The 16234-nt window shown below is 41.7% G+C and overlaps 1 protein-coding gene across 2 annotated transcripts in view; it reads left to right on the plus strand.

Annotated features, from left to right (window-relative positions):
* The first annotated feature begins 9501 nt into the window (after positions 1-9501).
* The window catches only part of bmal1a (basic helix-loop-helix ARNT like 1a), a 68181-nt gene continuing 61448 nt past the window's right edge, over positions 9502-16234 (plus strand). The window contains exon 1 of one of the 2 annotated variants that reach the window (XM_072592510.1): positions 9502-9642. The gene's annotated coding sequence lies outside the window, so the exon portion shown is untranslated. Of the gene's footprint in view, positions 9643-9758; positions 9901-16234 lie in introns of those variants that run through there. The other variant, XM_072592513.1, reaches the window with a different exon arrangement.

A 16234-nucleotide genomic window follows, 5' to 3' on the forward strand; every position in this document is an offset into this window, starting at 1 on the left:
ATGTTTATATATGGTATTAACATTACCAAATATATCCAGATGTTGGTGTGGGCGGGGGTAGGGTGCTCACTGTTAACTCTAGCTTTGTATTATATCTGAATTCTCCTCATTTTATTGAGGAGCGCCTGGGTCAAGGGTGGGGCATTGGTTGGGAGAGAATATGATGGACTTTTGGAGAGGAAGTGACACCCCCTGGGAACAAGGGGGAAAATCTCCATTTAAATACGTTTTTTTTTATTATTTAGAAATAGTTTTTTATTATACTGTTGTGAGTGTATTAGAGAGCCTTTATTTTTGTGAATTTTATATGCTCTATGTTCGGGATGTTCTGGATAGGGATCCCCCTCCCGAGGGGTCTCGGATTTGCCCTAACAATTATGGTTGATCAGTCGGTTAAGTGGTGCACCTGGAATGTCAAGGGGAGTAATTCGCCAGTCAAAAGGAAGAAAATATTATCAAATCTTAAGAAAGAAAGAGTTGATATAGCTCTCCTACAGGAGACACACCTGTCGGATAAAGAACACTTGAAACTACGACAGGGTGGATTTGATCAGGCCTTTTTTTCTTCTTTTAGCTCAAAAAGCAGGGGAGTTGTTATTCTTGTTTGGAAGAATTTCCCTTTCAAAATCCTAAATCAGATAAAAGATGAATCTGGACGATATATTTTGATTAAAGCCCTTATAAATGGAGAGAATATGGGATTTTACATTTGTACTGCCCCCCGGCACACCCCTTTAAATTTATAACGGAAGCCTTTTCAAAATTGATGGCTTTTGGTGCCCGTCATACAATTAAAGGGGGAGACTTTAATTGTATTATGGATCTGGAAATAGATAGGATTCCCAAGAGTACTGCAGGAGTATCTCCCAGATCTAGACAATTGGTGGGTTTAAACAAAGAATTAGGATTAATAGATGTATAGAGATGTCTTCATCCACAGGGTAGAGACTTTTTTTTACTCCAATGCACATAAATGTCATACCAGAATTGATATGTTTTTTGCTCCCTCGATTTTTTTTAAATTCCATATCATCCTGTAAAATAGGTAGTATAGCAATTTCCGACCACGCTGCTGTATATATGGAAACTAAGGCGAGGAACAATGGGACATCCCCTCGGCATTGGCGTATGGACCCCTTCCTAATGAAAGATAGTAAATTTGTAAAGTACTTCTCTCAAGAATTTAAAACTTTTTTAGAAATTAATTCAGGTACGGCTAGCAACCCATCAATGATGTGGGAGACCATCAAAGCTTACACGCGAGGTTTGATCATCTCCTACTCAGCAACCCAGAAAAAATTAAAGGGAGAACAACAGCGTCTGCTCGAAGCTCGCTTAAAAGCAGCTGAAACAGCATACACTGATAGACCTTCTATTATTAAATTGCAAAGGATTACGGCCCTTAGGACAGCTCTAAACACTACGCTTACCCAAACGGCTAAGAGGGAAATATTATTTGCAAAACAAAGGTTATATAAATATGGAGACAAACCGGGCAGATACTTAGCATTTCTTGCATAGATAAAAAAGGCCCCTCAGACTATTACGTCTATCAAGGAAAGTACGGGTATTTTGACTCATGATCATAAAAAGATTAATGCGATCTTTAGAGAATTTTATTCTGAGTTATATAAATCGCAGGATTGTGAAGATAGGACTAGGAGGATGCAATCATTTTTTAAAAATTTGACCTTTCTGGGCCTAACTACGGAACAGGTATCGGTCCTAAATGCTCCTCTCACAGTTCAAGAAATACTTGATGCAATTAGGCAACTTCAGAGCGGTAAGGCACTGGACCCAGATGGTTTTCAAGCTGAATTCTATAAAGAATTTACAGAAATATTGGCTGGTCCACTTATGGACATGTATAACTATGCATATAGTCAGGGCTGTCTCCCGCCTTCGCTGAATGAGGCAAATATCTCTCTTATCCTTAAAAAAGGAAAGGGTCCAGAAGATTGTACGTCATACAGACCAATATCCTTGCTAAATGTAGATTTTAAAATCCTTTCTAAAACGTTAGCATTGAGACTAGAAAGTGTAATGCCACATATTATAAAGGAGGATCAGACGGGGTTTATTAAGGGCCGTAGATCATCCAATAATATTAGAAGGGTTTTGAATATGATTCAAGCCTGTCATCAGGGAAAGATACCAGGAGTAGTAGTTTCATTAGAAGCGGAAAAGGCATTCGACAGGGTTGAATGGTCATATTTGTTTTACACATTGGAAAGATTTGGCGTTGAAAAGGTGTTTACCAAATGAATCTCAACATTGTATAGTGATCCCAAAGCAGTTGTGGTTACCAATGGATTAGATGCGGATAGCTTCAGTGTGGGTAGGGGCTGCCGTCAGGGATATCCTCTCTTGCCATTGTTATTTACGCTAATAATTGAACCACTAGCAGAAGCTATATGAGCTGATCCTAATATAACGGCCCCGAGGATTGGTACAGGTAAACATAAAATTACCCTGTATGCAGATGATGTTCTTCTATTCCTCAGTAATCCTCTGATGTCCGTACCTCGCCTAATCCAAGTTATTAATACATTTAGCACATTCTCAGGCTATAAAATTAATTTTTCAAAATCGGAGGCTATGCCAATGGGTGGCCTTGCTATGATACCCCACTTAGTGGACAGATCCCTTTTTCCCTTTCGTTGGTCCCTGGAGGGCTTCTTATATTTAGGTATTTTTATTACCCCAGTATTTGGTCAGTTATACAAGGCTAATTTTGTGCATTTACTGGAAAGGATAAGGCAGGACCTCCAGCGATGGGGAGACTTTCCAATTTCCTGGTTGGGTAGAATAGCACTAATTAAAATGAATGTCCTGCCCCGTCTCCTATACCCTATGAGAATGCTTCCGGTGATGCTGCCGAGGCTGGCTCTACGTAAATTATATGGCTGGCTGGGTTCCTTTATCTGGAATCATAGACGGCCCCTCATTAAGCTGAAGAAGCTACAGCTAGAGGCAAGGGGAGGATTGGACTTCCCAGATTTTAGGGAATATCAGTTAAGTTCCCTATTAAGTTACATAGCTGATTGGGTCTTGTCTGATCCACAATCAATCTGGTTGGACATCGAGGCCTCTCAAGTAAAATACCCACTTATTAACCTTTTATTTTCAGACAAGAGGAAAATCATTACAGATCACTGTAAAAACCCTATAATACTAAACACAATTAAGGCTTGCAATATAATGCGGCAAAATGAGGGTAATTCACATAAAACATCCCCCTATGCACCGATAGTGGGAGCATGGGGATTCCAACCGGGGTTTACAGATGCCATTTTTAAACTCTGGAGATCCAGGGTATCACATGTCTAGGGGACCTATTTAAAGATGGGGCCCTGATGTCTTTTGAACAGCTGCGTCAGAAATTCGGATTACCTAATGGAGACCTCTATCGATACTTCCAAATTCGAGACTATATACAGAAGAAGACTACGTTATTAGATAGTCTTTATAAATCAGATAGAGAATGTAGTGTCTTACGACCAGTGGGGGTATCTTCCGTCAGTACTATTTATCATTTACTACATGATGAAGTATCGGGAGTTATGGATAATCTGCTTAAAACATGGGATCAGGATTTGGGACTAGAAATCTCTATAGAAACATGGAATGATATTTGGGAAAACGCTAGAAGAATTACTATCTGTAACAGAACCCAGGCTATCCAGCTGAAGGTACTTCATAGGGCCCATATAGCACCGGTTCGATTGGCAAAATTTAAGGCAGGAGCATCTCCAATGTAAAATAGAGGTGGGCACTCTTGTACATTGCCTATGGACCTGTCATAAGATCCGTAGATATTGGACTAAAGTAGCAAGTACCCTGACAGAAATTTTAGGAACGGAAATTAAAGTGGACCCTGTATCTCTCTTGGGCTTTTCGAACTTTCCCTCCCTGGACATGTACAGGAAGAGACTATTTTCTATTCTCTCTTTCTGTGCAAGGAAAAATATTTTGGTGAACTGGGTGGCTGAGGGCCCCCCTGGACTTTCAAATTGGCACAGATTAATTATGGAATGTATTCCCCTTGACTTCCTTACAAATATGGTGCACCAAAAGACCAAATTATTTTATAAAATATGGCAGCCCTTCTTGAATTACATAAATACAGATATTTCGGCCATCCTAACAAGGGCTTTTATTTAATTGAGATTACAAACCTGGCTGGTCCGGGGCCCCTTGGGAGAGGAATCCCGCATGAATACGGGATGTTTTATTACATTTGATGTTAACACATTCTGAGCATGTAAGAGACTTAAATATACACTCTGGTTAGTTGTAGGTTAGATTAGTAGACAATTGAGTTTTGTTTTTTCTTTCTTTTCTCAGTTTTTTTTCTTTTGTTAAATTTTGGCTATTGTATATTTGATTTAATTGTATATCAATGTTTGTATTTGAGAGTTTTGTTTATTTTTGTAAACTTGTAAAAATGTTAAATTTCTAATAAAAATATTTTTAAAAATTGTTTAACATTTCCAAATTATTAGAAGTGGTGTGACAAAAAAGGTGCGAGGGGAAAAATTTAAAAGGGACTGTGGGGCAACTTTGTTGTCACAGAGGGTGGTGCATGTATGTAATGAGCTGCCAGAGGAAGTGGCAAAGGTGGGTGCAATTACAACATTTAAAAGACACTTGGAAAAATGCATGAATAGCAAAGGTTTAGAGAGATATGGGACAAATTCAGGCAAAAGGGTCTAGTTCAGTTTAGGCTATCTGGTTGGCATGGATGAGTTAGATCGAAGGGCCTGTTTCTGTACTGTATGACCCTAAGTACTGTAGGGTGTCTTGCCAACTTCACTGCTTCTACACAAACCAGTTGCTTCCAGATAAGATGCACTAGACATTCCCCTTAAAATGGCACTCAATTTGGAAAATGAACAGAGACTATGCAGAGAAAGATGCGCTTCCAGAAGAGGAAGGACCAGTATCTTTTTATAATGTGAAAACTTCCAAAGGAGAATCATGCTAGAGTCAAAATGTTAACTTTGTTTCTCTTAACATAGATGTTGCCAGACCTGCTGATTCTCCCGAGCACTTTATTTTAGTTCAAATTTCCAAAATTGGCATTACAGTAGTGCCTCGACATACGAACGACCCCGTTCACGAACAAATCAGTTTACGAACAGGATTGTATGTAAACTTTTGCTTCAACATACGTACGAAATTCAAGGTACGAATAAAGGGACAAACGCAAAAAGCCTGTGTGCGACCATGTGGTTTCATTGTTCTGCTTTGCTACGCGCTTGTTGAACGCAAAAGCTCTCGGGTCCCGCGTGATCTCATTCAGTTCATCTTTGGCGCGTGCACTGTGAACAGCCGTCCAAGCATTCTTACACTATCCGAACAATGGGAAAAATTGATTCAGTTCACGACTACTACGAGGAACAGCTCCACTCTGTCCATAAAAATGACACTGAGCTTCCAGACACCTGCCATTTCCACACACCACAGTGTTCCTAAGCCAACATTTCTGTCTCAGTTGCAGTATTCTCGTGAAACTCAATGCAAGCTGGAGGAACGACACCAAATCATCCACATAGGTACCATACAGCTCAACTTTGAGTTTAACAACTTCAGAGAGTCGATGTTCATCACTCATTCCCAAACCCCAGGTTCTAATTGCTAATGTTATCCCTTTGTTTAGGAAGGGTAGCACGGATAATCCAGGTAATTACAGACTGGTGAGCTTGCTGGAGAAGATACTGAGGGAAAGGATCTATTTACGTTTGGAAGAAAATGATCTTATCAGTAATAGGCAACATGGTTTTGTGCAGAGAAGGTCATGTCTTACCAACTTAATAGAATTCTTTGAGGAAGTGACAAAGTTGATTGGTGGGGGAAGGACTGTAGATGTGATATACATGGACTTCAGTAAGGCATTTGATAAGGTTCACCATGGTAGGCTGATGGAGAAAGTGAAGTCACATGGGGTTCAGGGGGTCCTAGCTGGATGGATAGAGAACTAGCTGAGCAACAGGAGACAGAGAGTAGTGGTGGAAGAGAATTTTTCAAAATGGATAACTGTGACCAGCGGTGTTCCATAGGGATCTGTGTTGGGACCACTGTTGTTTGTGATATACATAAATGATCTGGAGGAAGGTATAGGTGGTCTGATTAGCAAGTTTGCAAATGACACTAAGATTAGTGGAGTAGCAGACTAGTGAAGGGTACTGTCAGAGAATGCAGCAGAATATAGGTAGATTGGAGAGTTGAGAAGAGAAATGGCAGATGGAATTCAATCCAGGCAAATGCGAGGTGGTGCATTTTGGAAGATCCAATTCTAGAGCGAACAATACGGTAAATGGGGAAACAAAGAGATCTGGGTGCTCAGGTCCATTATTGACCTACATTGCCACCTTCAGAGAACAGAGTGGTCAAGAAGACAGATAGCATGCTTTCCTTCATCGGACAGGGTATTGAGTACAAGAGTTGGCAGGTCATGTTACAGTTGTATACGACTTTGGTTCAGCTATGTTTGAAATACTATGTACAATTCTGGTCACCACATTACCAAAAGGATGTGGATGCTTTGGAGAGGGTGCAGAGAAGGTTCACCAGGATGTTGTCTGGTATGGAGGGTGCTAGCTATGAAGACAGGTTGAGTAGATTAAGATTACTTTCATTAGAAAGACAGAGTTTCAGGGGGATCTGATTGAGGTCTACAAAATCATGAGAGGTATAGACAGGGTGGATAGCAAGAAGAATTTGGAAGTGCTGGATATCTTGAAACGGTTGAAGGTGGATAAATCCCCAGGACCTGATCAGATGTACCTGAGAACTCTGTGGGAAGCGAGAGAAGTGATTGCTGGGCCTCTTGCAGAGATATTTTGTATCATCGATAGTCACAGGTGAGGTGCCGGAAGATTGGAGGTTGGCGAACGTGGTGCCACTGTTTAAGAAGGGTGGTAAGCACAAGCCAGGGAACTATAGGCCAGTGAACCTGACCTCGGTGGTGGGCAAGTTGTTGGAGGGAATCCTGAGGGACAGGATTTACATGTATTTCGAAAGGCAAGGACTGATTCGGGATAGTCAACATGGCTTTGTGCATGGGAAATCATATCTCACAAACTTGATTGAGTTTTTTGAAGAAGTAACAAAGAAGATTGATGAGTGCAGAGCATTAGATGTGATCTATATGGACTTCAGCAAGGCGTTTGACAAGGTTGCCCATGGGAGACTGATTAGCAAAGTTAGATCTCACGGAATCCAGGGAGAACTAGCCATTTGGATACAGAACTGGCTCAAAGGTAGAAGACAGAGGGTGGTGGTGGAGGGTTATTTTTCAAATTGGAGGCCTGTGACCAGTAAAGTGCCACAAGGATCAGTGCTGGGTCCTCTACTTTTTGTCATTTACATAAATGATTTGGATGCGAGGACAAGAGGTACAGTTAGTAAGTTTGCAGATGACACCAAAATTGGAGGTGTAATGGACAACGAAGAGGGTTACCTCAGATTACAACAGGATCTGGACCAGATGGGCCAATGGGCTGAGAAGTGGCAGATGGAGTTTAATTCAAATAAATGCGAGGTGCTGCATTTTGGGAAAGCAAATCTTAGCAGGACTTATACACTTAATGGTAAAGTCCTAGGGAGTGTTGCTGAACAAAGAGACCTTGGAGTGGAGGTTCATAGCTCCTTGAAAGTGGAATCGCAGGTAGATAGGATAGTGAAGAAGGCGTTTGGTATGCTTTCCTTTATTGGTCAGAGTATTGAGTAGAGGAGTTGGGAGGTCATGTTGCGGCTGTACAGGACATTTGATAGGCCACTGTTGGAATATTGCATGCAAATCTGGTCTCCTTCCTATCGGAAAGATGTTGTGAAACTTGAAAGGGTTCAGAAAAGATTTACAAGGATGTTGTCAGGGTTGGAGAATCTGAGCTACAGGGAGAGGCTGAACAGGCTGGGGCTGTTTTCCTTGGAGCATCGGAAGCTGAGGGGTGACCTTATAGAGGTTTACAAAATTATGAGGGGCATGGATAGGATAAATAGACAAAGTCTTTTCCCTGGGGTCAGCGTGTCCAGAACTAGAGGGCATAGGTTTAGGGTGAGGGGGAAAGATATAAAAGACACTGGGCATTGCCTCCACCCTTTTCAACTCAACCAACCTAAAATCAGCATAAAATCACCTCTCTCCATCTGCTTTTGGTTCTAAAGAAGGGTACTGGGTTCAAAACATTAACTCTTTCTGTTTTCCAATCCACAGATTCTGCCAAACATACTGAGTTTCTCCAGCACATGCCATTTCAAATAAAGGTGTCACCTCTCAGTTTTGCAACATGGGAAAACTTTCTGGCTCAATCCTGAGCCTAAAGATTATTCAATCGTAGCAGGTTTTTCTGGTTTGGATGTAAATTAGAGCACAGCGCCGCTCAGGAGGTGGCCAATCGGTCCATCAAGCCTGTGCTAGTTGGGGGCGGTATGGTGGTTCAGTGGTTAGCACTGCTGCCTCACAGGGACCCGGGTTCAACTCCCACCTCAGGTAACTGTCTATGTGGAGTTTGCACATTCTCCCCGTGTCTGCGTGGGTCTCCTCTGGATGCTCTGGTTTCCTCCTGCAGTCCAAAGATGTGCAGGTCAGGTGAATTGGCCATGCTAAATTGCCCGTAGTGTTAGGTGGATTAGTTAGGGGTAAATATAGGGGGTGGGTTTCTCTTTGGAGGGCCGGTGTGGACTTGTTGAGCTGAAGGGCCTGTTTCCACACCGTAGGGAATTTAATCTGGTTCTTTCCAAGAGTCGATTCTGCAGGCTTGCTCACGCTTGTGCATTTTGTTTGCTCTTTGACTATTTATCCAACTCCCTTTTAGGAGCTGCTAATAAACTTGTGTTGCCCATAGTGTTAGATGCATTAGTCAGAGGGGAATGGGTCTGGGTGGGGTTACTCTTTGGAGGGTCAGTGTTGGGTCTGTATGTTTCCATACTGTAGTGAATCTAATCTAAAAACCTATGTTCACAGTCCCATCAATAAACTCTTTAACGTACCTGGGTGTGTTTTTTTTTCCCCAAACAGTAGAGCTTGTTTTCCCTTTGGCCCACTCTGACCTTGCTGCTCCAATCCACCTCTCTCTTTAATTCTCTGGATCCATCCTGCAGCCCGTTGCTATGGCGACCACCGCCGCTGCATCGTCCCCAGCCGGTGGTGAAAGGGAAGCCCGGATTGGTCGACCGCGGACACACCAGCCCGTCCGCGCGAGCCACGCTCCGGTTGGCTCATTGCGCGTGTTTTTTCACCGCCCATCCAATCAACGGAGGCGGCTGTTTCTGATTGGCCCGAGGCCAGCCGGTGACGGACGGCGATTGGTCCAGTCCGCCCGTCTCCCACCCCCCCCCCCCGAAAGGGGTGGTGGCAGAAAGGCGCTCCCCTATTGGCGCGGCGGCAGGTGCGGTGAGCCGAGTGGTTGAGCTGTACACCGAGGGGGCGGTGATTGACAGGAAGCGGGGGTGTGACTCCAGAGGATCCAGGTCAGTGGTTACGTCAGCGGCTGGAAGTAGGTCAGTGGAACCTTGCGACATTGTATCCGTGGCGGTGGCTGTGACGGTTCAGGTTCAGCAGCGAGGTGTAGAAGCCGGCGACAAGGCAGCATACCCGCAGGAGGGAATACCTTTTAGCACTCCGCCCATTGCAAGGTGAGTGACCCACTGCCGCAGCTCAGGCTGCAGATATTTGCGGGGGCTGGGCTTTAATACTCTCTCTTCCCCCCCACTCTCGATCTACAGGTTAATCCAGTTTGCACTCACCTGGAACTGGAGCCAATGGATCCCCATTTCCTTCTCGCTGCAATCCCCACTTCTTCCCCACGCATCTCCCCTACAATGTATTTTACACCTTTGCAGACATTGTTTTCAGTTCGAAAGAGGGGGGAAAACAAATCGGAGCAGAAAGAGGTTAGCATTCGTGCTTTTCCCTTCCTGTCATAACAAATGAACCGTTTTTCTCTCTATCTTTTTATCAGTAAACAACTTTCAACTTGCACTACATCGTTCAGAAGCTACTTCGTGCAATCAAACAATTTGCAGTGGTGGAAATGCCCTTTTTATTTATGACGTTTGTGATTTTGTTTCCTGTGGTCTGATACTGTGTTTGTATGCGTGTGTGTCTGATCTAGTAGTCATTGATGCAGGGTTTTGCCAACCGAAATCTCTGCTCTCCATTAATACTGACATCTTGCATTCTTCCAGTTCACTTTGCCCTCATCATCCTGGCCTCCTGCTGAATAGGCCCTAAATTCAGGAAATCCTTCCTTAAAACCTCTTTGTCTGTCTTAGCACCTTTCAAGACATTTCTCAAAACCTGCACTTTCTGATGGAACGTTGGGTCACTTTAATTAATAGTTCCTAACGTTTCACTTAATAATGCTCCTGTGATGTACCTTGAAACTTTTTACTCTATTAAAGTTCCTGCGTACATGCACATTGTTGCAGATCAATGGGGTGTTTTGGATTGGTGTGACATAAATAAAATGTATATGCCAAGATTAAAACTAAACAAATAATGTTGAAATGCAAGTCCATTTGTTTTTTTAAATAAAGGTAAAAGTTGGCATCTGGGGTATAGATTTTATTTCCTTTATTCTTTTCAAGGGACATGGGTATCCCTGGCAAGGCCTGCTGCCCACCACCAACTGCCCATGAACTGTGGCATGCTAGGCCTTTCGAAGAGCAGCTAAGAATCAGCCATATGTCTATAGGTCTGAAGTTGCATGTAGGCTATATCAAGTACATATGGCAGATTTCCTTCCCTAGTTAAAAGATCATTTCTTCTCTAAAGAGCCTTGGTTTTATTTTTGTTTTGTCAATTGGCAAAAGTTAGCATGTTTGATATTACAGCGACCAGTTTTATATTGCAGATTTATAAGCAAAGTTCAAATTCTATCAGTTGCCATAGATGCATTTGACCTTGTGTTCCTCAGAGCATTAACCTGAACCTCTGGATTACTAGTCTACTGATATTACCCGTATGTCACCATCTCTCTCTTAGAGTCTTAGAGATTTACAGCATGGAAACAGACCGTTCTGTCCAACCTGTCTATGCCAACCCAATCTAGTCCCACCTGCTGGCACCCGGCCCATGTCCCTCCAAACCCTTCCTATTCATATACCCATCCAAAGGCCTCTTAAATGTTGCAATTGTACCAGCCTCCACCACTTCCTCTGGCAGCTCATTCCATACATGTACCACCCTCTGTGTGGAAAAAGTTACCCCTTATGTCTCTTTTATATCTTTCCCCTCTCATCCTAAACCTATGCCCTCTAGTTCTGTGGTCTGTTATGTGGTAAATGTTGTACCTTATGTTGGATTCACTTCTGCAACCATGTTTTTCTGACCTCGCTGAATTTGACAAATATTAACTGCTATAAATAGCTATGGAAAATGGCAAATGCCTTATTTTACATGTTTGGTAGTCTTAAAGCTGTATAATGTTTGTATGATTTTTTTATTCCCTCATAAACATCTGATTAGCATTTCATTTATTACATTTATAAACTTCAGCTGCTTTGACCCAATTACCTGGAATATTCCCCCTAAATATTTATTTAGTTCTATACCTCTTCTTCCTCATTTAAAATGCTCTAAAACCTGTGTCTGATGAGGCTTTTGGCCTCCTGTCTTTGATAATCTATTGCGTGGTTTAGTATGAAGCATTTTAGAATGTTTTGCCATGTTATTAAGTCTGATTCTCATATTTGGGGCTGATATTCTGAGACTGAGTTGTGCCTTTCTGGCCATTTTTGCATTGTGAACTGAAAATATATTGTTATTTTAAATTTCTTTATGTAAAGTGTACCTTTGTTGCTAATGCCTACCTCAGCAAGTATGTCAGGTCTGTGTATTTGCGTATGAAACACCATTTGTAAACCCGATGTATCTCACTGCTGCACAGTTAAGGCTCAGTCAGGAGTGTTGTGATTTTTGTATGTATTAACTGAGTGGGATATTTCCCCTCATTTCTGTATTCTTGATATTGTAATAGTATTCTCTGACTTTTTTTTTAGGGGAACATTTACCATGTTTATTCTAATAGTGACTGAAGGAAAACTTCATTACATGTAAAATGCTTCCACACCGTGCAAAAGAAAAACACTGGTCATCTTTTAAGATTGAGGCCTTACTCGTAATCAGTTTAAAATTTGTCCATCAATTTTAATCAATGGAGATCATTACAGCTAGTCCAACATATTTTGAAGAGGTTACTCTATGTAGATAAATTCTGCTTGCTCTCTACAATTTCCCTCCCGCTAGCCCCCAAACACCACTAGGCACTCAAACAAGTTCAAGGTAATTTTAGTGATGGCCATTAGAGGCTGCAGTCAGTCACAGCCACCTCCATAATCTAAGGGGTGTTTTAGTTTCTGGGATAAAATCCAAAAGTTGTAAATATTCTGCGAAACAAATCTGTAAAGCTGTTTAAGAGTTATGACCTTTTAAAAGGTGCTGAAAATGTCCACAGTCAAATATCCATAACAGCAATAAAAAAAGATTGCTGATATAGTGTTTTCATGGCTACTGAGCTCTTGACAGCTTGGTTTTAAAGTGTAGTTGCTGTATAATGTAGGCAAAATGGCAACCTATTTGTGCACAGCAAACCTCCACAAACCACAATACGATAATGAACAGGTAATCTGTTTTTGTGAAGTTTATTTGGGGATTACACATTGGCCAGGATCTCGGGGAGAGGAGTTTTGCTGATCTTCAAAATTGTTTGATGTTTACCCAGCAAACAGTTTAATATCCTGCCTTTAAAAGGGACCATATTTCAGCTCTGTGCTGAAGTGTCAGCCTTGCTTTTTGTGCTGAAGCCCTAACCTGAACTTGGAATTTGGAAGCAAGGGGTACGACCCACAGAATCAGAGCTGATGCTGATCTCTGGAGGGTGTCTGAAAAATAGGTGTCACCGGAGTAAAGTTTGAAAAATGATCAAAATGTTTCCACTTGTGGACAACCAGAGCTAAAGCCATATTTATAAGATAGTCACTAATAAATGCAATAAAGAACTTATGAGAAACTTTTTTTTTACCTAGAGGCATGCAGAATTCTCTACCCAAAAGAATATTTATTGGAATAAGAAAATTTTAAAATATGATCAGGAGTATATAATACAGTCCTTGAGCCTGCTATGCCATTCCAGATGATCCTAACATGATAACCATATGTGGGAGAAGGAAGTTCTGATATGGAGGAGGTTCTCATGGACCATAACAATTGCATGGACCGTTTGGGATTAATGGCCTTTTCCTGAGCTATAAATTCCAAAGCATTCCATGTAACTCTGGGGAATGCCATGGAAGGTCAGTTATTAACCCTGGTCCCATCCTACATCAACTCTACGACCACTTTCCCCATAACTGATTCTCCCATCAGTGCTTCCTCTGGCCACCCACCAACTGAATGTTGTAATTTCAGCTGTTTCACTTTCTTATACGTCAGTAGCCTGTGCATTTCACTTTACCATTCATACTTAAAAAACACAAATACAGGAGATCGGATTAGGCTATACCGCCTGTAAAGCCTACACTGTCATTAGTACAGTCATGGCTGATCTTGGACTTCATCTCCATCTTTCCACTCATACCCCAGATCCCTGAATTCTGCAGGATTTATCTTTTCTTTTTTCCCTTTTTTAATATTATCCAGAAGTGCTCTCACACCCGACTGAATTTAGCAGTGAGAACATTGCTCCATCACTGTGACTTTCTTTTGTACGTTTTTATTCCTTTTTTAAATACTAACCACCATTATAATCACCTGTGCAGTCCATGAATTTATTTCCAAGGAAAGTTCACATTGCACATAATGGGCTATCAAAAGTGAGGGGAAGGTAGGGAGAGGGGGAGTGGGCTAATGTGTTTGTTTACAGCTCCCTGTTGTTGGCTGGGCAGGTTGAGAGGATGGTTAAGAAGGCATCCATGGTGCTTGCCTGCCTTTATCAGTTGAGGTGTAGATTATAAGAACTGGGAGGTAATGTTGGCGCTGTACAAAATTTTGTTTGAGCCGCAGCTGGAATAGTGTGTGCAGTCTGGTCACCATGCTGCTGGAAGGATGTGATTGTACAGGAGGGGATGCAAAGAACATTTCCCAGGAAGTTGCCTCGGATGGAGCATTTCAGTAAAGAAGAGAGGCTGGATAAGCTTGGACTGGTTTGTTTGGAGTGGGAGGAATGAGGGAGGGGTTTGTGGGGGACAGGTGCCTGACATAATGTCATGAGGGGCATGGACAAGGTGAAATTAACAGGAGGGCACAATTTTGAAGTGAAAAGCAGGGGGTTTAGAGGGGATTTGAGGAAGAACATTTCACCCAGATGGGAGTAATGATCCGGAATACACAGCCTGGGACTTGGGTGAAAATTTAAAGTGTCGTAACATTCAAGGCTATGGGCCAAGTATTTGAAAGTGGGACGAGTTTATATTTTTGATGGTACAAACTTGATGCTCCACGCTTTATTCCGTACAGTATGATTCTATGATCCTTCATACTTCCCCTCCGTCTTCACAAATCAAAGATATTGCAGCTTCCTGCTCTAATTTGTTTTGTTAGGGAGTTGAATGATATAGTGTGGCACAGATAAGGGAAATCTTAATGCCAAATGAATTGACATGAAAACTATCTCTATGTTGATATTGCCAACCCTCAGTGCTGCTTTCCATGTATGCTCATTGCTTCTATTTTGCCGATCTACTTCTTATGTATCATATTTGTGAAGGCAGTGAATAATCAGTTGATTTCTGGATGAGTGGGGAGGTTGGTTGTTGGGAATCCGAATGTCATTCGGAAAAAAAGCTGCAGGTTAAGTTCAAATTAATTCAGATATTCCCAGGGATATGCTTGCACGCTGAGAGACATTCATATTAGTCAGCCATGGTGCAATAGACAGCCCCCTCTCCCTTCTGATAGGTCATGGATTCAGGTCACCTGCAGCAATTTGAGTCCAAATATCTGACACGTTGTACTATGAATGCTGCACCTTTGGATGTTCCATCTTTTAGATGACACTTTAAATCGAGGCCTCCGTCACTCAGGTAGGAACATAAACTTCCATGGGATGCTTTGAAGAGTAGCAGGAGCATTCTCCCTGTTGTCCTGTCCAATAGCTTAACCCTCAAGCAATACTTACAAATTTAGAAAGCTGACTGACTATCTGTGATTATCAAATTGCTTTTTTGTGAGAGCTTGCTTTATGCAAATTGACTCCTGTATTTCCTACATTACAACCAATGCATAAGCGCACTTTGAAAAAGTTTTTACTTCACTGCAAAGAACTTTGAGGCACTTGAAGTTAATGGAAGTGCAAGTTCTTTCTATGGTCACAATCATATTTTAAATGACCATAAAATCCCTTGCTGCAAGTTGCCAAGTTTCAACAGTACTGTATTGGTTGAAACTTTCTGTCAGTTGGGAAACTGACCTCCAAGAACTGGGGAAATTCTGTTCAATCATGGATCCATGGACCTTAGTTTGCAAATGTCCTGTGGACACAGGGATTTGGGCTACCTCTCTGCCCAATTACTTCCCCACTTATTTGACTCCTCCACCTACTTGTGCAAGCACTGATCAATGTTCCAAGAAAAACCATTGATTTTTTTCAGCATGTAATAATCTGAAAACTGCTCAATGTCTTTTCTTTGTTTACAGTTCATGTTTTCATCATGAAAGCTTGCACATTGTCACAAGATAATTGTGGAAAGTGTACAAGATTGAGCATCGATTTTTTTTTCCATGCTTTTAGGTATTTCATGCAGTAATAGCTGCATCACTTAAATTTGCTTTCCTTTTAATAACGCTTCTTTGAAATTGTTGCTCATGGGAGCAGCAAGAGGTAGTTCAGCCCCTGAAGGCTGTTCCAATGTCCAATTACTTAATAGCTGCCCCTGTGGGCCTCATTATTCTTAACTGACAACATCTAACTGTCTCCGTTTTGGAACTATCAATGGATCCCCACCAGGCCCAACACCGTTTAGGGGTGAATTCCTAATTTTCTCTGCCCCTATTTTTGAAGAAAGTCTTCCTGCCATTACCTCTAAATGAACTTGGCATGATTTTTACCCCAGCAAAGGAAGTAAGGTTCATAAAGGAAAACCGTCCATTTGTTCTAGTATCTTAAACATCTCAAGGACAGCTCTATTGATTTTCTCTGATTAAGGGAATTCAAACTTAGTCTATTCTCATAATTTAACCTTTTTATTTACAATATCGTTTTGATAAATCTCTGCTTCCTCCAGGGCA

This window comes from Chiloscyllium punctatum, chromosome 22, assembly GCF_047496795.1.
Source record: "Chiloscyllium punctatum isolate Juve2018m chromosome 22, sChiPun1.3, whole genome shotgun sequence".
Taxonomy (NCBI): Eukaryota; Metazoa; Chordata; class Chondrichthyes; order Orectolobiformes; family Hemiscylliidae; genus Chiloscyllium; species Chiloscyllium punctatum.